Raw genomic sequence first — 23,220 nt, 5'->3', positions numbered from 1 at the left:
CCAACTCCCAAAAAGGACCAAATTGTCCTTTTTTGGTGAGAACTGTCATTTTTGTGAGAATTGTCATTCTTTCTGTTAATTTCCCTGAAAGCGTTGCTGTGTATTGCATCTGCCTGTTGAGTCAGCTCCTAGCTCAGACTTGGTAACTAGAGCCAACAGGGCTGCCCTGATGCCCTCATCCAACCTTGCAGAGGGGTTAGGTGCCTCATCGGCCAGTACACCTATCTTACAAAACAGATTCAATCACTCAAATTTGCATCATGTCTTACAACGTAAAGGATTTAGCTTTGAGACCTTGACAGTATTGGGAAAAGCAGAAACACATCCAGATGTATAAGAAAACTTAGGTTTTCTCCACCAAAACACCGTTTGCTCTGACAGGCTCATAGCTGAACTACCTTTCCAGTCACCCTTTCTGTGGGGAGCGGTGCGACAACTGGTGGTCCGTACAGGGAATTCCCAGCCTACACAGGCATAATTGTATAGAGTAAAAGTTATTTTATTTTCGCCTTCGAGGCAATGGTTTTAGCCCTAAGAGGTGGATCAGTTCTAAGAGGCAAGTTCAGCCCTAAGAGGCGGGTTTTAGCCCTAAGAGGCGGTTTCAGCCCTAAGAGGCGGTTTCAGCCCTAAGAGGTGGTAATAATAGCCCTAAGAGAATGACTTTAACCCTAAGAGGTGATGGTTCTTTGTTTCTGAGAGGTGGCAGGATTGTGCTCTGTCTTATTCCCTCAGATGGGGTCTGAGGTTTCACGTGCCCGCATGGAGAAGCCATTAAAGGGGTTGTTAAAGGCAAATGGCACTCCCCTCAAATCGGCCGCTGCCCGTGCATTTTTAAGGACCGTAGAACAGGTGAGTTCATGGTTTTTAGAAGAGGGCATCCTTAATTTACCTCAGTGGGAACACCTGGGAGATGACTTAAGGAGAACCAATAACCAACGGCCTCTTCCCCCAGGGACAGAATAACTCAATTGCTGGTCTTACTGAGCTGCCATGATTGATTTCCAATTTAAAAGCCCTCGGAATGTCCCATTCAGTTTCTGGTCTGCATCCTGCTATCATTGTGGTGTCCTATTCCAAGGAACAAACAGATTATTTAGTTAAAATAATTTGGATAATTGCATTGGTTTTTCTTTTTAGGCCCACTCCTGTGTGCCTGAGGCTTCCATTTGGGTTTCTTGTTAGCAATGCTAGTCAGACAAGGGAGTCACTTACCTGTGGAATAGATTGTTCTCTTTCAGAATGTTGGAATGCAATCGAGTACCCACTGGCTGTGGTGATGTGCGTGCCCACCTATTTTCTCAGGCTGATGGCGGTTAAAGAAGAACTGTCAGTCCTCCTACAGCGGAAGCGCAACTTTGGGGTTACCGCTGCATTGTGAATGCAATAGCTATGGCTGCTGCTGCTGCCACCACAGCCACTGTGGCCCTAGTGACTGCTATACTGGCAGCTATGACTGTCAACGCCCTGGAGCGGCAGACCTCCGTGATTCTTCAGACACAGGAGCAGCTTAACAAACATGCTTGGACTGGTTTGTTAATCATGAACCAACGAGTGGACTTGATTCAAGAGCAGGTAGACACTTTATCTGAGGTCCTCTCAGTTTCTAATTTGCCACTAATTTGTTTAGAAGCCTTTTGGCTTATTTGAATGGGACTTGGGACGTTCAGTTTGATAATATTACACGCTAGCTGAGCGGGAAAATTGTGGCCATCAATGCCACCCTGGTTGAGGTGACTGCTGTGGAACAATGGGTTTTTCATGGGTACAATCTGTGGTCTGTTGGGGCAGACATTGGCTTGGGTTTTTGTCCTTTGGAGGGTTATTGTGCCTCGTGATCTTCCTGTTTGTCTGGTTTATAAATGTGCCTGAGACATTGGCAAGATAATGCTATTATGCGACAGGCCCTGATGGCCCTGGGAGCAGGGGCCTCCCCCCAGGTATGGTTAAGCATGCTAGACCAGTAGGCAAGGACGAGTAAGACCTGCAGGGGACACCTACCAACCTAAGTCAGGGCGTAGAGCTGGAAGCTCTGCCACCCAATAATGGGTAAGGTGGTAGTCCTGTTGTGGGTGACCTAAGACAGGCACAGCCTTGCTTAAATAAAAAGGGGGGCGATGTGGGGAGTGGTGCATTGGAGCCGACCCCACATGTATGAAAGGCCGTCACAAGATGGCGGCTGGCTGAGGGTTGGTCCCGACAGTAGGCAAACAGGAAGTCACAGAAATAGGCTGATGCCCTCGCTACGATTATATCATTGCTACTGGCCTATCAGGTAGCGTCCAGTGGACCCACGGGGAGAAGTGATTGGTGGAGAGCTATATATAAGCAGTCCACTTTCAGCAATAAACGGTTTGTTCATTCATGCTCCGGTTGCGGTGGCGGTTCCTGTTTTTCCAAACCCTCAAGAGTGTGCCTCGTTATTTAGTGTCGCTGCTGGTCGGCGACACGTTTCAATTAGGGGTCACACATGTCTGAGGTTTGGCTGTTTTGCCAAAGAAAGACAATAGAAAGGTGCATGTGACACTTCTTTGATCCCTCAAGCCAAACCTTTTTCCACTCACATGATGCAAACAAATACAGCAGGACTTGGAAACCATGTTTTGAAGGCAGGAGGGCTACAAGGTAGAAAAAGGCCAGATTCTCGCATCACTGCTTGCGATGGAGCCTCCAGCAGTAGGAGTGGACAATAAGGGTCAAAAGTCAGGCTGGCATGATGACTCATTGCCTAATCCTCCCCTGCTTGTGCTAGCATCCTTTATGGGCACTGGTTCACGTCCCAGCTGCTCTACTTCCCATCCTGCTTCCTACTTGTGGCCTGGGAAAGCAATGGAAGACAGAACAGAGCCTTGAAATTCTGCACTCACATAAGAGATCATGAAAAAGCTCCTGGCTTCAGATCAGCTCAGCTCTGGGCATTGCAGCTATTTAAGAAGTTGAATCAGGAAATAAGAGGATTTTCTGTCTCTCTTTTCTGTAAATCTGTCTTTCCAAGAAAAATAAATTAGAAAAAAAAAAAAGACTGTAAAAAACAAATCTCTGGTGTTCCTATGTCCACATGGTTTTCTGAGTATGTTTGTTAGAACGTTGTTTTGATAAGGACATTATTGCCTGGAGGCAGTGAGTTAATACAGGTAAAATGCCTATAGGAGAATGTAACATATTGTATGTGAACACCCAGAAAATGTGTGCAAGACAAAGACATTGGTAAAGTCTCTGTGAAATAGATGAATATAATTGATTAGAGCGAGTGCCATTTTTTTCTATATGTTTTTCTTTTTCTTTTTCTTTCTTTATTTTTGCAAAAGCCTCAAGTTTCCCACTAAGGAGGTCACAGATGCAAGGCATCAAGTATCATTTATTCAACAATCAGGAGTGCAACTGCACGCCGAGACCTGTGCTCATCAATAATAAAGCTTTGCTACTTCAAGTGTGTTTCTCAACCAGCACTGGGGTCCCATGAAAGTTTGTGAAAAACTACAAAACCTCAGCTACCATACCAGACCCTCTGAGTGACAATGAAGTTTTAACAAGATCCCCAGGTGACTCACAGGCACATTAAGGTTTCAGAAACAGTCTGTTAAAAAAAAGATACATCCCTGACATTAAGTGAGTGTACCCTGATGACTGATGGCAGGAGAGAAGAGAGGATGATAAGCCTTGGCAGGAAACGTGCAAATAATTTTCAGCCGAGCTCCTTATCTTAATTTTGGATCTTGAAGGACAAGCAAGAGTTAGCCAGATATGAACAGAGGGATACGTGGACTGCAGCAGGCAGCAACGACGATATGGAGAATCAGGGCTGACTGGGCTTCTGGCTGCAAAGATGGGTTGATGGGGAGACCAGAACTAGAAAATGTATTTACATTGAGGTACCTAAGGAAGTCAGCCAAGACTCTCAAGCCCACAGCGCTTCTCAGTGTGCTCCCCTGCATATTAAATCCCAAATATGGAACAAGAGGCATATTCTGTTTATAGGTGAATGGAGAGCTCCAAGTGCAATAGGTGCCAATTCCATGGAGCTTACACTCAGGACATCCATCTGAGGCCCAACCCCTAGGCTCTTACCCACAGCCCCTGAGTTTCCGTAGAAGGAAAAGTGACTGCTCACTTGCTTAACAGCCTGGAGATCCCTGATCCAGTGGGAAGGTTTATCTTAGCTGGGGCAGGGAGTGATTCAAAGTCCGGTGGCTCTGCGCGGACTGGGTAAGTAGCCCAGTGAGTGCCCCTGTGTGTAAGGTGAGTCACAGGAAGCAAAGCATCACATACCTAAAGCAAAAGAGGACAAACACATGATAAATGCTGTTGTCATGAATTTAGTATCAAAATGACTTAATGTGGTCAATGTATTTTAAATTTTTTGCTACCACAGTGTAGATTTATGTTTTCATAGATACAGTTTTGACAACACATGGTACTTTCCTTCTTCATTCTTTCACTTCCTCCCTCTCCCTTTTTCAATTCCTGGATATAACTCACTTTAATTTACAGACAAAGGCTTCATGCTTCACTAAAAAAAAAAAAAGAAACTGTACAGTGGGAATGCAGACAAGAGCTATATGGGAAGGGGCAAAGATGGCTGACCTAGGAGGATGGGCATAGGGGAGGATGCGGTGAAGGAGGCACAGAGCGAAGCTGAGGGTAGCGTGGCAGACCAGAGAACCTCAGGGAAGAGTACCCAAAGCTCCCTGGACACCTAGCAGCCAAGAAGAGCCACATAACTTGGAAGGAATCCAGAGAAAAAAGGCTGGGAACACAGTGACCCGCTTGAAACTTGGTGAGTTTTCCCAGGCGGCAGGGGAGCACAGGCGGGAATCCCAGTGCCCCGAGGAAACAGAAAGAGCTGGACTGTTTGCCTTTTGCAAATACCCCCACCATCGACTGCAACGGTCCGAGGGTGGGATAGAAGTTCCAGTGGAGGGTGAGCCAGGGGCACACTTCTGAGAGTGCCACAGAGAGTCCAATCCTGCTAGTGCCTCTCCCCCTGGCAGTCCCCAGCGACTAGCAAACCTTCCAGCAACCGGAGCTGTGGGAATGCTTGATGCTGCAGGCGGCCAGAGCCTTACGTGAAATCTGGCTTGGAGGCTTCTTGGCGCCAGTGGCGCCAGGACGCCCAGGGGCCCAGAGATGCAGGGGCGGCTGGGGTGAGGGGCCCCTCCGATCTCACTCTGTGAGAGAGCCACACAGAGCCTGGTCCTGCTTGGTGCCCCCCCACAGCAGAGTTCTCCGAGACTGAGGCTGTGTGAGAACTGGACACTCCAATTGGTGTGGGGGCTGGGCGGAATGCTCCTACAGGTCCCCCAGCGGTGGGGTGCTGGTGGCGTGTACTACTGCACTTTCTCTACCGGACCGCCCTTGCGGCCTCTCAGTGCCTACTGGGGCATGTGGTTTCTTTTTTCTCTGTTTTTTTCCATCAGGGCAGGGTCGGACTGCTCCACGCCTGAGGGCACAGAGACAGCACAGTGGTGTGGCACTGCGGGAATGTGCTACTGCACTTTCTCTACCGGACCGCCCTTACAGGCTCTTCAGTGCACACAGGCACCTGGGGGTTTTTTTTTCCTCAGGGCAGGGTCAGACTGCTCCAGGCCTGAGGGCTCAGAGACAGCATAGCAGTGCAGCACTGGGGGAGTGTGCTACCTCACTGTCTCTGCAGGACTGCCCTTGGCCTGAGGGCTCAGAGCACCACCGCCTGCGTGGTTTTTTATTTGGTTTTTTGTTTGTTTGTTTGTTTGTTTGTTTGTTTGCATCAGGGCAGGGCCGGGTTGCTTCACAACTGCAGGCTCCAAGGCGGTGGTTCCAATGGCCATAGCTTGAGCCCCAGGCGGCCTGACGCCTACTCCTTCTCATAGGCCTGAGGGGCCCAAATCTGCGCAGACCCGAGTCACGGAGCCCTGAAGCTACAAAGTGCTGCTACTAAGCCCTACCCCTGAAGACACACACGGAACGCCGCCACAGCCAACAGATCTTAGAGAAACCCAGCTACAGAGGGTTATATTCATACAAGGGTTAACAAAGCTACCCTACCTCCCACCCTAGCCAAACATCCCCAATAGAACTCAGAGAAAGTCTCTTCCATATGCAAACCAAACAGCAGTAGCAGACTCACACTTACTCCAGACTACTGCACTGAGCCCAGAAACTGAGAATAAACAAATCAGAGAATACATACCCCAAATTAACAAGAAACAATAATGTAATGGGAAGGACTATAAGAAAAAGTAATGATCCATACAAGAGAGCCAGCACCCCACCAAAAAAGGACCAAAAGCCATATCTATTTCAGAGACGCAAGATGTAGACATGGAAGTTCTACCAGACAAGGAATTTTTAAAAATAATGATAGAATTTGCCAGAGACAATGAGAAGAACTGGGAAGACTTCAAGGAATTCAAGAACCACATAGTCACAGAAATATAACAAGTCAAAAGCAAAATCCTTAACTTACAGCACAAAGTTGAGAGTCTAACCAACAGAATAAATACAGCAGAAGAGAGGATCTCTGAGACTGAAGACACGCAGATTGAAGGTACCCAGCTCATCAAACAGCTGGAGACAAGTCTGAACAAAACCAACAAGATCATACAGAAAATGAAAGACAACCTCAGAAAATCAAATATCAGGATTATAGGGCTTCCCAATGGAACAGAGAGTCAGGAATGCAAAGGGTGCTCGATGAAATTATACAGGAAAACTTCCAAAAAACTTGGAACATGAGCCCAGCCAAAATCCAGGATGGACAGAGAACTCCCAAAAAATATGACCAAAAGAGACCATCACCCAGACATATGATGCTCAAGTTCCACTCCAACGAAGACAAAGAAAGAATTCCAGGTACAAGGCAGAGAAAAGATCACATACCGGGGAAAACCAATCAAAATCACTGCTGAATTATCTGAAGAGACCCTACAAGCAAGGAGAGAATGAACAAAAATCTTCCAAATATTGAAACAGAACAACTGTCAACCAAGAACAATGTACCAAGCAAAGATCTCATTTGCATTTGAGAACGAAATCAGATACTTTCATAGCAAAAGGAAATTAGAAGAATATGCCAGCACAAAACCAGCTCTACAAAATCTCCTTAGAAATGCTCTAAATCCAGAAAAAAAGGAAGCAAGCCATAAGCAAAGATGGCAAACAGGAAGGTCTCCCTACTAAAGTCCACACAAGGAGGGAAAATTGAACAGCTACCAACACCCACAAAAACACACATGCATGGCTGGGCAAAATCGCAACCTCTCAATATTAACTCTTAACACAAAAGGCTTAAACTCCCCAATCAAAAGGCACAGATTAACGGAATGGGTCATCAAACAGGACCCAACTATCTGTTGCCTACAAGAGACACATCTAACCAGAAACGACACAAAGAAACTGAAAATGAAGGGATGGAAAAAGATATTTCATGCCAATGGACAAGAAAAAAAGGCTGGGGTAACTGTCCTAATTTCAGATGATATAGACTTCAACGAGACAAACATCAAAAAGGACAGGGAAAAACATTTTATATTGTTGAAAGGAATGATACATCAGGAAGTAATTACCATTGTAAATATCTATACACCAAATTCAAACACACATAGCTACGTGAAACAATTACTTATAGAGTTAAAAGGAGAAATAGATGAACATATGATAATAGTGGGAGATCTGAACACCCCACTAACACCAATAGACGAATCAACAAAACAAAAACTCAACAAAGAAACAACAGAGCTCGTACAAACAATAGAACAACTGGACTTGGTAGACCTTTATAGAACTTTTTATCCTAAGGCCACAGATTATATTTTTTCAGCAGTGCATGGCACCTTCTCCAGGATCGACCACATGATAGGACACAAAGCAAACCTAAAAAACTTCAAAAAGATTGGAATCATACAATGTACCCTCTCAGACCACCATGGAATGAAACTGGAAATGAACAATTCAAAATGCCCCAGGAATACGTAAACTCTTGGAGGTTGAACAATATGCTATTAAACGAACAATGGGTCAGAGAAGAAATTAAAGATGAGATCAAAAAATTTATGGAAACCAATGAAAACTGATACAACATTCCAAAACTTGTGAGACACAGCCAAAAAAGTGCTATGGGGTTAGTTCATTGCAATAGGAGCTCATGTCAAGGCCCAAGAAAGGCACCAAATACAGGAATTAAGCACACACCTCCAGGAATTGGAAAAACAACAGCAGAAGGGCCCCACACACAATAGGAAACAAGAAATCATCAAAACAAGGGAGGAAATCAACCAGATAGAAACAAAAAAAACTATACACAAAATCAATGAATCAAAAAGCTGGTTTTTCGAAAGATAAACAAAATAAACACCCCACTGGCCCGACTGACAAAGAAAAAACAAGAGAAAGCGAGAATCAACAGTATCAAAGATGAAAAAAGCAACATAACAACCGACATTGCAACCATTAAGAAAATAATTAGAAATTACTACAAAGAACTGTACTCCAACAAATCAGAAGACCACCAGGAAATGAAAAAGTTCTTAGACTCCCACCATCTACCAAAACTTACCTCAGAAGCAACAAAAGACCTGAACAAACCCATAATCGAAGCAGAGATTGAATCAGTGATTAAAGATCTCCCAACAAAGAAAAGCCCAGGCCCAGATGGCTTCGCTACAGAATTCTACAAAGCTTTCCAAACAGAACTAACCCCAATCCTCTACAAACTCTGCCAAACAATAGAAAAGAAAGCAACCCTTCCAAACTCATTCTATGAAGCCTACATCACCTTAATCCCAAAATCGGATAGAGAACTAACAGATAAGGAAAACTACAGACCGATCTCTCTGATGAACACTGATGCTAAGATTCTCAACAAAATCCTAGCCAATAGAATTCAAAAAAACATCAGACAAATCATTCAACCGGATCAAATAGGACTCATCCCTGGAATGCAGGGATGGTTCAACATAAAGAAATCCATAAATGTGATACACCACATCCAGAAACTAAGGACACAAATCATATAATAATATCAATAGATGCAGAAAAAGCCTTCAACAAGATCCAAATTCACTTCATATTAAAAACCCTAACCAGGGTAGACATAGAAAGAACAATCCACAACATAATCGAAGCAATATATGAAAAACCCAATGCCAGCATCATGCTGAATGGAGAAAAACTGGATCACTTTCCACTGAGATCTGGAACAAGACAAGGATGTCCAGTATCACCACTGCTATTCAACATAGTCCTAGAGGTACTTCCTGAGTCCATAAGACAAGAAAAAGAAATCAGAGGAATCCAAATCGGAAATGAAGAAGTCAAGCTTTCACTATTCGCAGATGACATGATTCTTTATGTAGAAGAGCCAGGAGACTCAATACAGAGACTGCTAGAACTTATACGAAGTTTGGTAGAGTGGCAGGGCACAAAATTAATGAACAAAAATCAACAGCCATAGTGTATGCAAACAGCCCCAAGATAGAAAAAGATCTAACCAGCAAGATATCATTCAAAATAACAGAGAATAACAGAAGCATAGTATGAAATATCTAGGAATAAATCTAACCAAAAATGTAGGGGAACTTTTTGAAGAAAACTACAAACTACTTAAAAAAGAAATTGAACAAGACCTCAAAAGATGGAGTAACATTCCATGCTCCAGAATAGGTAAAATCAATATCATTAAAATGTCTATACTGCAAAAAGCAATATATACATTCAACGTAATACCAATCAAATTGCCCAAAACATTCTTTTTTTTATAATCTCTTTTATTGTGTTGTTGTTGACAATCTTTTCATAGTTAATTACAGTTAAAGAAAGAAAAAAAAAGGTTCAGGGGGATAGGGAAGTGGGCAATACTATTATGTCCATATTGTTTCCATCTTGTATCTGAGGTAAAGGAGGACATTGAGGGAGAAGCCCCACCCGGTTTCCCGCCCACCCCGAGTCCCGGATGTGGGGCATGCTCTGAGATATGTGCTCGAGTGGTGTTAATAGTTCTCCAGTTATGAATCGCTGCCAGTTTCGCTCGATGAGGTCATCCACTGATTGCTATGGTCCATCATAAAGTCTCCGTTTGCCCCATTTTTCGCTGCTAACATGTAGCTGAGATGAATGATTGATCTGCTCTGTCTTCTGTCTTTTCTTGATTAGAGTTCTGAGTCCAGCAGTTCGATTGGGGAGATCTCCAAAGAAACTTTGAGGTATTCCCAGACTAGTTTCTAGCATGTTCTAGCAAGCACAGGGCCCGGCACAGTCCATCACCCCGATCAGCTGGTGGTTGCAATTGCTGGGTTGGTTCTGTTTTCAGTCCCGAGTTGCACTGGAACCAATGGGTGTTGCAGTCCAGTCTGGTTCTGCCCAGCACGTACTCGGCCCTCACACTAACCAGTGGGAGCTGCAGCCTAGTTGGGGCGACCCACGATAACCCTCACCCGGCCCGCCCCTGGTTTGGCAGTATGTGTAGCAGAAGACCAGTCTGTCCCCCATCCCATTTGGCTCTGGCACTTGTTAATGGGTATTAAAGCTTAGTTCTATCTAACCAACTCAACCATCCAGCCCTCATGGGTGTTGTTGAGTGCCTCTCTGTCTAGCCATCCCAGCCCCCGTCCTAGTTTTCATGCCCTCCCACGGGACTAGTGACCCAAGAAGGGGGAACCCACTTTTTCCCTCCCAGGTCTCTCTCAGTCCCGGCTTATGCACTCTTTAGGTGGTTCTGTGATTTGACTTGACAGAATTAGTCCCCAGTGCCAGCTTCTGCGGCTATGCCCAAACATCCCTCACCCACTCTAATTTATGCTTGCACCAGCAGGAATAATCAGCCCAGCCTGGCTTTTCCCTGATCTATTTCACATGCAGCGCACAGGTGTTGTAGCCTTGCATAGTCTAGTCTGTCTCTATCCCAGCCCACACTCTCCAGTGGGAGTAGCTGTCCGGCGAGGGAACCAGCCCCTTAATCCCCCGCCAGTTCTGCCCCTCCCTTCCTTCCTGGATCTCACGTGTGCTGGTTGGGTGCTGCATTCATATCCAGTACAGGCAACCACGCCCTGGCATTCCATAATGTGTACTGGTTTTGTCGCAACCAAACCCGGCTCATCCCACACTCTGATCTGGTGATCGGATTTGCCAGTGGGTGATATGGACTGATTGAGCCTGGTCTGCTCCTGACCCATGCTGAATGTGTGCCAGTGGGAAACTTCCCATGGCCTATTCTGGACTGTTTCCTATCATGCTTCTTGCGCTTACCTGCAGGGACTGTGTCCTGCCAGAGGAGTTGCCCAGGCTCCTCCATCAGAACCCCTCCCAATGGCAGGTTTTGCGCATGCCAGGGGGTCCTTGAGCCAACCCAACTCAGTTCACGTCCTGTCCTAGCAGGGACAGTGGCTTTTCCTGGCTGGCTTTCACCCCATTCTGGTTCTTGTTGTTGGATGTTTCAGCCCGGCCATGGCTCGTCCATACCCACATACAGCTCACACATGGTTCAGTAGGGGGTTGAGACCCAGCCTAGTCAGTCCCACATCTACCCCCTGGTTCTCCATGACACCAGATGGTGTTGGGGTCTGAACTGGCCTGGTGCATCCAATCCCAGCCCACACTAGTGCCTCGGGTGACTGCAACTGTTTCCTAGATAGAACGCAACCCCAATTCTAGCACATACGCCCCTTGGTGGGAACCTCAACCTAGTTAGGGTGTCCCGTTACCTCCCCGATTGGGCTTGTTCATAGCTGTAAATCATGCACCTGCCCGTGGTTGCTCTGAGGACCAGTAGGTGCAAGAGCCTAGCTCGGTATGACCTGTGTTCCATACTGGTTTCTAGTTTTGCTTGTAAACAAAGGTTTGCTCAGTCCTGCCCAGTACATTACGTTCCATTACCAATTTACACATTTTGGAGCTACTATGCCCTGCTTGTCCGACCCCCAGATCTGGATGGCGTGTTCACCAGCGAGAGCTATGACTCGCCAGGGGAGGTTCCCAAGTACCTCCACTTGATCCACTCCCAAACCCAGTTTACATACATGCCATTGGTTTTTAGGCCAGTACCCGGTGTACTCTGGCCTCCCATTTGGCCTTGTATGAGCTGGTGAATGTTGCAGCCCGGCCCACCCCACAACCTATTCAGGATGCACATTTGGGTGCTGCTGCCTTGCCCAGTCCAGTCTATGGCTGATCCCTTTACCTGTGATTGATGGCAGGCTCCTTGGTCACACCTAGCTTAGTCCATAACCACCTAAAATTTAGGTTTACCAGTGGGGCCAAACTTTCTACAGGGTGTGGCCCACACATCCTGCACAGAGTCCACCCCAGGATAAGGTTCTAGAGTGCTAGTTAAAATTATGGACCTGCCTAATGTGACCAGTCTCCTGAACCAACATCATGTCAGGCAAAAAAATATCCTGCTAGACAATCTGGGGGTTATCTTCTGCATTATAGGTGTTCAAAGCTCAGCATTATTGAGTGATTAGAAGTTCTCCAAAAGAAGAGCCACTGGCGTTGGGAATCTTTAGGATTGACTCAGAACCCAGAAACAGTGGGGTCACCCTAGAGCTATCTAAGCAGCAATTCGGACATCCATTACCCCAGAGCTTCCCGGCCGAACGGCCAGCAGGCAAAGCCTGGCACCGCATGGTGTACTGGCCGCCCTGGATGAGGCCGAGGACTCATTCACTACCTTGCGGCAGTGTCTTTGGCGTGAGCCCCCAGCATTGGGTCCGACCCGGCAGGGGCACCCCCCACAGCCGCCACACTGTGAGGAGCGGCAGTTGCCCCCGAATCCCAAGGCCCGAACCCAAAACATTCTTTATGGAACTTGAAACAATGATTCAAAGGTTCATCTGGAAACACAAAAACCACGAATAGTTGGAACCATTCTGAAGAATAGGAACTTAACAGGGGGAATCACAGTTCTGGACCTCTGAACATACTATAGGGCGGTGGTTATCAAAACAGCCTGGTACTGGCAAAAAGATAGAGAGGAGGATCAATGGAACAGAATAGAAACACCAGAAGGAAACCCACACGGATACAGCCAAATAACCTTTGACAAAAAGACAGATGACAATCCAAGCAAATGGGAAGGTCTCTTCAATAAATGCTGTTGGGACAACTGGTTGATAGCCTGCAGAAACCAGAAAGATAGACCCACATCTCTCACCATACACTAAGATCAAACCAAAAAGATAGGCCCACATCTCTCACCATACACTAAGATTAAATCTAAATGGATGAAAGACCCAAACCTACACCCAGAAACCTACAAACATTTGGAAGAAAATGTAGGAAACACACTGCAAGATTTAGGTGTAGGCCTGACTTCCTAAAATGGACACCAAAAGCACTAGCAATCAAGACCAAAATAAACAAATGGGACTTCATCAAACTAAGAAGCTTCTGTACAGCTAGGGAAACAATCAACAAAGTAAAAAAGCAATCCACAGAATGGGAGAAGATCTTCACGCACTACATAGGTGATAGGGGACTAATCTCCAGAATATACAAAGAGCTACAAAACAACCAAAATACCAGAACAAACAAGCCACTCAAGAAATGGGCACGGGAAATGGGCAGACACTTCACAAAAGAACAAACCCAAATGGCAAATAAACACATGAAAAAATGCTCAAGTTCTCTAGCAATTAGGGAAATCCAAATTAAGACATCAATGAGATACCACCTAACACCAATAAGATTGGCCCACATACAAAAAAACACCAACAACACTTGCTGGCAAGGTTGCAGGGAAAAGGGAACCCTACTCCACTGCTGGTGGGGCTGCAGGTTGGTACAGCCTCTTTGGAAATCAGTATGGAGAACATTCAAACAACTCAAAATCTGCATACCATATGATCCAGTAATAGCACTCCTAGGAATATATCCAAAACACCTGTTTCATGAGGAACCAACATGCACCCCTGTGTTCATAGCAGCACAATCAGTAATTGCAAAAGCATGGAAGCAACCAAAATGCCCATCAGCGGAAGACCTTATAAGAAAGCTATGGTTCATCTACTCCATGGAATACTATTCAGCTATTAAAAAAACCAAAATGCAGTTCTTTGTGGCCAAATGGGCCTAACTGGAAACCATAATGCTAAGGGAAATGAGCCAATCTACCACATGTTTGCCTTAATTTAAGATATGATGTTATGTATAACATGTTATGTTATGTATGTTATATGTTGTGTATAAACTAAAATTGAAATGTCAATGAGGTGGTCACAGAAGGTGGTTAAGAACTCGCATTTACTTTTAACATATTGGTTACTCATTACTATGTCAATTAATTCCATAATGATGTAAATTTTTGCTGATGGTATGTTGGAGCTTTTAATTGATCGGGATGATACTCTGCTGGCTCTGTCTTCAGACCAGAGAGGGTATACCTAAGAAGCCGTTGAACTTGACTGGACAATAAGATGCTGGTCTCTATGTTTGGTATATGCTCGCAATGGGGGACTCTCAAGTGAAGTTGAAATGTGGCTATGCAACAAGGTGGAGGAATCCACCATGGTGGGAGGGTTTGGGGAGGGGTGGGGAGAATCCAAGTACCTATGAAACTGTGTCACATAATACAATGTAATTAATGAATTAAAAATAACAAATAAATTTTTAAAAATAAAATAAATATCTACATCGAAAAACTGTAAAACCTACTATACCCTCAATACGCTATGTTAACCTGTAATGGGGAGGGAGTGCAGGGAAATCTTTCAGGACCATAAAAAGAGTGAGAAAAAAGCACAATATAGCCTATCAAGATCAAATTTGGTAATTCATAGACAACAGACTCAAAGTGGCACTAAACAACAGTAAAACTACTATACCAATGCATGAGGGGGGAATCGGGTGCAATCCTGACAACCTCTTAACAGGAGGTCATGTGAGTGGAGCAGGAGGGCACTCCAGAGTGGAGCAGGTGGTAAGGAGGAAGCTTGGATCCCAACCATGAAGACTCCCAGACCTTCACCACAAACTATTAATATGAGCAACAAGGACTATATCCCAACTGCTAGGGAGGCCACAGGGAATTGGATGCCCTCGGAGGCCGAGTACTCTGAGGTCACCCACCCTCAACCGGAACTTCCGCAGGGGATGGAAGAAGTCCAAACACTACTGTGCAGAAACCAACGTCATCAGAATGACAACCAGAAGCCCTGAGTGGTCCGCAGAAACAGAAGAACAATAAATTTCCTTCGGGACCAGGGAGGAGAGCTATCTCTGGTCCGAGCCTGGCTCCACCTCTGGACCCCCGCCCTCCACGCAATGACCATCAGGATCGCTCCGAAAACCCCTCACAGCAAACAAACAATCATACAAACTAAAAAAAAACTAAAATAAATAAACAAACAACAGAAAGTAGAGCTTGAAATCTGACATGAAAGAGCTGGCGTGGATTGGCTCATGCCTCGCTGGGTAGGATACAAAGATTAGTTACTCCTCACCATGGTGTTGAGGATTTTCCTGCACACCCCCCCCAAAAAAAAATGTTCTGCACCTTAAATGTCGACATATATCTTGTTAGAGTTACAAGCCAGTCTAGATTATCCTAAAATCTACCAAGATCAGCAAAATTATACTTCAACACAACAAATGGCTAAATACTAAAATGAAATAGACACAAGACAGCTGAATGGTACCTTATAGCCATTTTAAGGTATATAGCAGCCGATCCTGTGTATAAACTAAAATTGAAATGTCAATGAGCTAATCATAGGTTGTGGTTAGGATTTGCTTTTTTTTGTTTTTTTTAACATACTGGTTACTCAAAACCATGTCAATTCCATAATATTGCAAATTGCTGTTGATGTTATATTGGGACTCTTAATTGACTGTGATGATATTCTACCAGCTATAACTTCGGACCAGAAATGGTCTCCCCAAGAAACTGTTCAACCCATCTGGACAATAAGTAGCTGGACTCTATGCTTGGTATATGTTTGCAAGGAAAGAATCTTGATTGAATTTGAACTGTAATACTGCACCAAGGTGGAGGAATCCACCGGGGGGGAGGGGGATTCCCAGAGCCTATGAAACTGTCATAATGCAAAATAATTAATAAAAAAAAGGAGTTATCCAGAAAGCATAATAAATCTCAATGAGGTTTCTTGATAGGAAAGACATTTCAAAAACTGCTTCCCATGTGCCAGTCATGTATAAATTCTGGAGAACACCATAAGGAACCATAGAGGATCAATACTTGTCATAATGAAGCCAATATGTTCTCCTAGTTAAGACATTCAATACAATTCTTTACACAACCATTCTCAAAATGTCATGTCTCCTAACATCACTTCTGGGACAAAATAATCTTGAGAGAAGTTGGCATAAAGATTTTTAATAGCTTTGTTAAAGCTGTATCCATGGAAGATAGAAATGGAGAAAACTGATTAAGGCAGCCAACCTTACAGGACAACCCACAAAGAGACAAAAAGGCCCCACCAAGCTCACCCATCTCATCTAAAGAATGGGATACACTGTTCATTTACAAAGGCCATGGTGAGGATTACCACATGTACATCGCTCAGGAGGGTGTCTGGGGTGTTCAACAGCAGGTAAGCATGCATGTGTCACTACCATCATAATTCTTCATCGCCAATGACTGTTGTAATTGGATCAAATGTCACTGTAATCAATTATGTAATAATAATTATAATGCATATTTACTTAGAGTCACATTCCATGGAGCAGTGATTTAGCAAAACTATGGGCAGAAAAAAATTATGAAGACTAAATAACATATCCTTCCTTGTGTTCTTCCAGATCATGTAATACACCCTTCTGGCATGCTTGTCAAAAAGATCACCAGAGGCCTTCTTCATGATGTTCCCAAGTTTGTACACCCAGTGAGGGCCTTAAGCAATTTGTTTAAGCACTAATGGCTGATACTGCTTGATGTGGCCTCAAAATTAAATGAAGAAACATGGAGAAAGGGGGTTGGTACTGGAGCACAGAAGGAAGTTGCAGCCTGTGGCAACGTCATTCCTTATGGGCACAGTTCTGGTACTGGCTGCTCCACTTGCTGCCCAGCTCCCTGCTAATGCACCTGGGAAGGCAGTGAAGGATGACCAAGTCCTTGGGTCCCTATATCCATGTGGAAAATTTGGAAAAAGAGCCCAAATCCTATCTTCAGATTAGCCCAAATCTAACTGGGGAGTGAGCCAGTGGAGAGCAGAGTAATTCATTCATTCTTTTTCTCTCTCTCTCTCTCCATATAATTCTGTCTTTCAAATAAATCTCTACCTTTCTAAAAAAAAGAAACCAGGAGAAAAAAAGTTCTTTCACACAACTGACATTTTTCTGCACGTATAAATTAAACATCTTAAATACATATGTATAGGAACTCTTCCAGCAAGTGTTATTCCTGGATGTCTGTCATAAGAGAGTGATTTCTGACTTGATAAAGTTTGTACTTATAATGTAATTAAATAATTTCCATACTCTTATGCTCTATTAAGACTATATTCATTCAAGCAATAAAAATACAAAAATAATGATGATGGATGATAGTGAATAAAGATGGATGATAGCAATAAAAATAATACAATGTAATTAATGAATTAAAAATAATAAATAAATAAAAAAGATGAAATGATGTCAATATGAAAAATAGTACCTGTAAAATGTAATATCTCAACCTCAAGCAGCCTATCTCACATGCAATAAGATATTGTGATGTAACCAATGAACATACAATTAATGTGAGTCAGACTGCTTATGATCTACATCAAAGAACTGCAAAAGCTAATATACTGTTAATTCCCTATGTTATCCCGTGGTGGGGAGGGAGAACAGAGAAATCTTCCATCTCCCTAGAATGTTTAAGGAAGACGCGAAATATAACCTACCAGGATCATAACTGGTAACTCATAGACAACAGACTCGAATCAGCATTAGACAATAGCAAAAATACAAAGACATATAAGGGGAATTAAGAGCAGTCCTGACAACCTCTTAAAGGAGGTCATACGCACAGAGCAGGGGGGAACCCCAGAGTGGAGCAGGGGGACAGGAGGAGGCTTGTATCCCAACCCTGAAGACTCACGGATTCTCATCAAGGACCATCAGTATGAGCACTAGGGACTGTATACATCCCAACTGCCAAGGAGACCATGGGAATTGGAGTGCCTTCGGAGGCCAAGAACTCTGAGGTCACCCACTCCTCCTTGGATCCACCACATGGGATGAAAGAAATCCAAATCCTTCCTTGCAGGGTCCAAGGGCATCAGAACAACAGCCAGAAGCCCTGAGCAGTCCGCAGAAAAAGAACAGTAAACTTCCTTCGGGACTAGGGAGGGGAGCTTTCTCTGGTCCTCGCTTGGTTCCAACTTTGGGTCCCCACCCTCTCTGGCAATGACCATCAGGATCGCTCCGGAAATGCCTCAAAACAAACAAGCAAGCAAAACTCTAGAATAGACAGAGAACAACAAGGAAAGCTTGGAATCAGACAGGAAAGGTCAGCGTGGATACACTTGTACCTTACTAGGTGGGACACAAAGATTGGTTACACCTCACTAGGGTATTGAGGATTTCTCTGCACACCCCTCCTAAAACTGTTCTGCACCTCAATTGTTGACATATGTCTTGTTAGAGTTATAAGCCAGTCTAGACTACCCCCCCCAAAAAAGAGAGAGGGCAAAAAAAAGCCAAGTTTAGCAAAATTATGCTTTAACGCTATATTATGCTAAATACTATAATGAAAATAGACACAAGACAACTGAATAGTAATCGATAGCCATTTTAAGGTGTATAGAACCCGGTCATGTATAAACTAAAATTGAAATGTCAATAAAGGAGTCACAGGATGTGGTTCAGAACTTGCATTTTTTTTTTAACATGGTGGTTACTCAATACTATGTCAATTCCATAACATTATAAATTGTTGCTGATGTTATGTCAGGGCTTTTAATTCATAGGGATGATACTCTGCCAGCTCTAACTTCAAACCAGAGATGGTCTCCCCAACAAGCCGTTGAATTTATCTAGACAATAAGATGCTGGACTCTATGCTTGGTAGATGCTCACAATGAAAGAATCTCAACTGATCTTGAACTGTGGTAATGCAACAAGGTGGAGGAATCCACCATGGGGGGAGGGTTTGGGGAGGGGTGGGGGGAATCCCAGTACCTATAAAACTGTGTCACATAATGCAATGTAATTAATAAAAAAAGAGCTATAAAAAATAGTCAAATGCTGGGATGATACTCTGCTGGCTCTGTCTTCAGACCAGAAAGGGTATACCTAAGAAGCCGTTGAACTTGACTAGACAATAAGATGCTGGTCTCTATGTTTGGTATACGCTTGCAATGGGGGAATCTCAACTGAACTTGAGCTGTGGTTATGCAACAAGGTGGAGGAATCCACCATGGTGGGAGGGTTTGGGGAGGGGTGGGGAGAACCCAAATACCTATGAAACTGTGTCACATAATACAATGTAATTAATGAATTAAAAATAATAAATAATTTTAAAAAGTCAAATGAAAAGATGTCCATTTTGCTTACATATAGTAAGTTTTAAGATAATCACAGGTCATTAAAATTGGAATAGTATGTCATTCTTACCCACTGGTCTGACAAAGATACAAGAAAAGTTTTTCAAGTTACACTCTGCCAAGGTTTGAAAATAAAGCAATCTTTGAGTTGCAGAGCAACCCTGCCTGGGAAAGGCTTTCTTGCATGGCACAGATACCGTCACTCCTCTTCCCAGAAAGCAGTGGCTGTCACTAGTCCCATTTTCCAGAAGAAATTGTAGAGTCTTACCTTCCATTCGGAAAACAGCTTTCCAATCCTGGATTGATCACTACCACCTGATACCATACTCTCTCTAGAAAATGAACCTGATTGCATGCCTCGGTGCCTCCACCAGTAAATCCAGAAGACTTCCACATTGTACAGTTGAGCGTTAACAGCACATATACCATGGTGTTGTCCGCAGTGATGTTCTGCAGGTCCTTAGGCATGAACACGGTGGAAGGTGTCCTGCTATTCTCCAGTCTGAGGAATGAACAGACTGGAGACTTACACCAGTCACTTGGACCCACAGGAAACTCTGCACAGCTGAAGTTGCATGCAGCTAATTAAATAAGCACTCCAGTATGCTTATTGTCCCCTAATATTGTAGGGGACAAGGTCTCCCCTGCCCCTGGGTTTATTGGGCTAATCTCCTGATGAAAGGACTTGTGATTTAATATTTCATGTCATTCAAGGGCCATCATAGTCATCCTCTCTCCAGCTAGTGAGGTTCTTCCTGGGCACTCCAGCACTCAACAGATACAACTGGGGAGATGAGGCTGCTTCTATTAGCAGTGTATTGATGAAGAGAAAGTTAAAACACAGACAACAACAAGCTACCAGAGACAGAGAGGTACTGGAAAACAGCTTCTTTATTTCCTTTTTGCATTAAGAACTAAATTCTCCCAGAGGTTTTAGCCTAAGAACTAGTCAAACATTAAATCTTAGATGCCTGGCTTCAAATAGACACTAAACTTGTGTAGGAAAGCCAGGTTTTAAAAGAATTTCTGTAACCTAGTAGTGTCCACAGGCTCTGGTGAACAATTCCAGGTTCTAATTCTTCCTAATACTCTCATTGTCTCTGTCAAAGAAGGAATGTGTATTGTGGAGAGAAAATGTTCTACACAGAGAAGGTAACAGCAGAACAATAATATAGTCCCCAACAGGCAATATTGGGAGAGACAAAACGATGCTAATAGAATAAAAAATGCTGAGTTGATTTTTTACATGATTTTCTTAAAACTCCCAAACCAGTCCAGTAGTGATTGCAATGAAGTTGCTATCAGCTCTTCTTGCCTGCATCCAGTACATAAGTTGGACCCCATGTTTGCACAGACAGCTTGCTCCTCAAGTGTGAAGAGTCAGACGGGATAGTAGGCAGCAAGGACTTTCCTAGTCCCTGGGTTACTTTTTTCTAAAATATAAAAATTGTATTTCTAATCCATATCTTAATTTTACCAAGAGACAGAATTAACATAGCAACTCACCACCAAAAGTGGTCTGCCTATTTCCACCTTGGGCCACAGTCAAGGCAGCGGTACCTGAATGATCAGGTTATCATTAGAAAGGGACTGGGGATGTTAACCCTTATCCGATAACACCTTTCTGAGGTTTGTGTCTCAGACAGGTACTTTGGCAACCAGAAATTTTCCTTTGTTTTTGGAGAAGTTTCTTTGAAAAGAGGTTTTAAAAGATACAAGCAGCCCTACGCACAGGTCTTTCCTCCCGTGTGGAGCCTCCTCCCGTTTTTAGGACGGGAGTCACTTCTCTCCTCTTTTCAAACAAACCTTGCTTGGAAACCAGGGTTTGTCCACATGAAAATTCTTTCCTGCGAGACAAGGATTGAGGGTGTTCACTGCCCCACAACACTGAAACGTCTTCTGAAGAGGTAAGCATGACAGATCTTTACAAAATACTCTCTGTGAAGTTTACATCTTGCTACATCTTACAGCATGGTTGCCTGATGGCCCACCACAAAAGCATAGTTGCTCTGCTAGGGAGGAAGCCTGCAAATCGGTCAGCCATTTCATGGAGAGGATTCTAGACATTTCACCTTTTTGAGCACTTACCTTGTTTCAACATTATATTGAATCTTCCCAACAGCCCAAGAAGGAAGACTAGACAGAGGCACTCGCATGTGAGATACAAGCCTCACACAAAGGTAAATGATACGCTAGGTCCTACGGCAGACATGGACAGCACTCCCACTTTGCCAGCATCTATTCCAGACCATTCCTGCCTATCAGATTATCCAACTGCAATAGCCCAACCTCAGTGGCGACTCCTTTACATTTCTGTCAAGTGGATGAACAGATCAATGGCTTCAGCCCCACACCTTTGGGTTATGCATAAAAAGAAAGGGGCGGGGGGGGGGGGAGGAACAGCTCCTGAACTGAAACCTAAAGAAAGCTTTGTGGTTGCTCTCAGGCTGCTGTTGCCATGAGGAAAACAGTGACTGCAGTATCCTCAAAGGGGCTGTGAAAAGGCGAGGAAAGATGTGAATGCTAGCATTCGTAACCAACTTCCATACTAATGAGTCAAGGGCTGGACTTCAGTGATGGCTGCGTGGCAATCTTCAAGTTAAGCAAATTTGAGGCCAGATCTCCTTATCCTTTTGACACTTAGATTTTTGTCTAAGCCTCTGCAATCAAGGAGGCTGTTTACAGCCTCATTTATGCTAATATCAGTTTTGGTGCAGCCTTAAGGGTCTTCATCCAACATGTGCAGAATGAACGGAAAGCAGACAAATAGCACAGTCTGTGGAAACCCCAGGCTTCTACCCGAGTAGATAAATGCCCCAAATGTGTTCCGTGCTAAGAAGGAAAAGAGACCAGCTTCCTCCAGAGGCAGCTAAATGATGGCAGGGTTTCAGGAGAAAGCCATTGTTGAGGTGCTGTAAATCTTTCCATTGTGCTGGTAATTGCTACTAGGAGAATGCCAACACAGGCAGGGGATCTGGGCAAATAGGTCCCCTGGTGAGCTCTTACAAAACTGGGCTGCTGGTGAGTTTTGGAGGGCCATGCTCCAGGAGTTGAAAGTCCCTTTGGTTGTGTGGTTCTGTGTGTCCATAATTAAAAATCTAAAATTTTAAGGCCCTTCCAATTACAAGATAATTTCTATCAAAGCAATGTTTTGCAACTTTAAAGTTTCAGATGATAGGTTTGCAAGAGGGAAATTATGTCTATTATCTACTCTGTATCTAGGTGCTTGGCTTTCTCATTTAAGGTTCTGTTTCCATGGGAACAGCCTGTGGGACAGGGTATGCTTATGAGAGATTTCTTTTGACAACCCCTGTTCCTCTAAACATCCTTGCAAAGAACACTAATTGTTTAGAATCTTAATTTTCACCACTAGATTCATATTTATCAAGAGCACGGAGGCCCCCCTAGATTAATGAGGACACTTCATGATGAGACAATGAAAACTTGGTGTTCATTTGTCCAGTGTCATTCAGTGTTCCCCAGCTGCTGGGCACTGAGCCCAACTTTAAGAGTAACAAGAAAGAGAAGACACAGCTCCTGTCCAGCAGACACTTATACTTTGCAGACGGTGTGGCTGATGAACACACACTGACAAGGGCCACCCTTACCAGGGCTAAAGAACAATGCACACACAGAATAGCAGAACAATATTCCTCCAGCTTAGGGGAGTGGTGACAGCAGCCAGTGCAAAAACAGAAGGAAACTGAGCTGGCAGTAGCTTTTTGGAAAGCGTATGAATAATCCCTCACAATACCAGATCCTT

Source organism: Ochotona princeps, chromosome 7 (genome assembly GCF_030435755.1).
Source record: "Ochotona princeps isolate mOchPri1 chromosome 7, mOchPri1.hap1, whole genome shotgun sequence".
Classification (NCBI taxonomy): Eukaryota; Metazoa; Chordata; class Mammalia; order Lagomorpha; family Ochotonidae; genus Ochotona; species Ochotona princeps.
The sequence above is the reverse complement of the archived record's forward strand: the minus strand, read 5'-3'. Positions refer to the sequence as shown.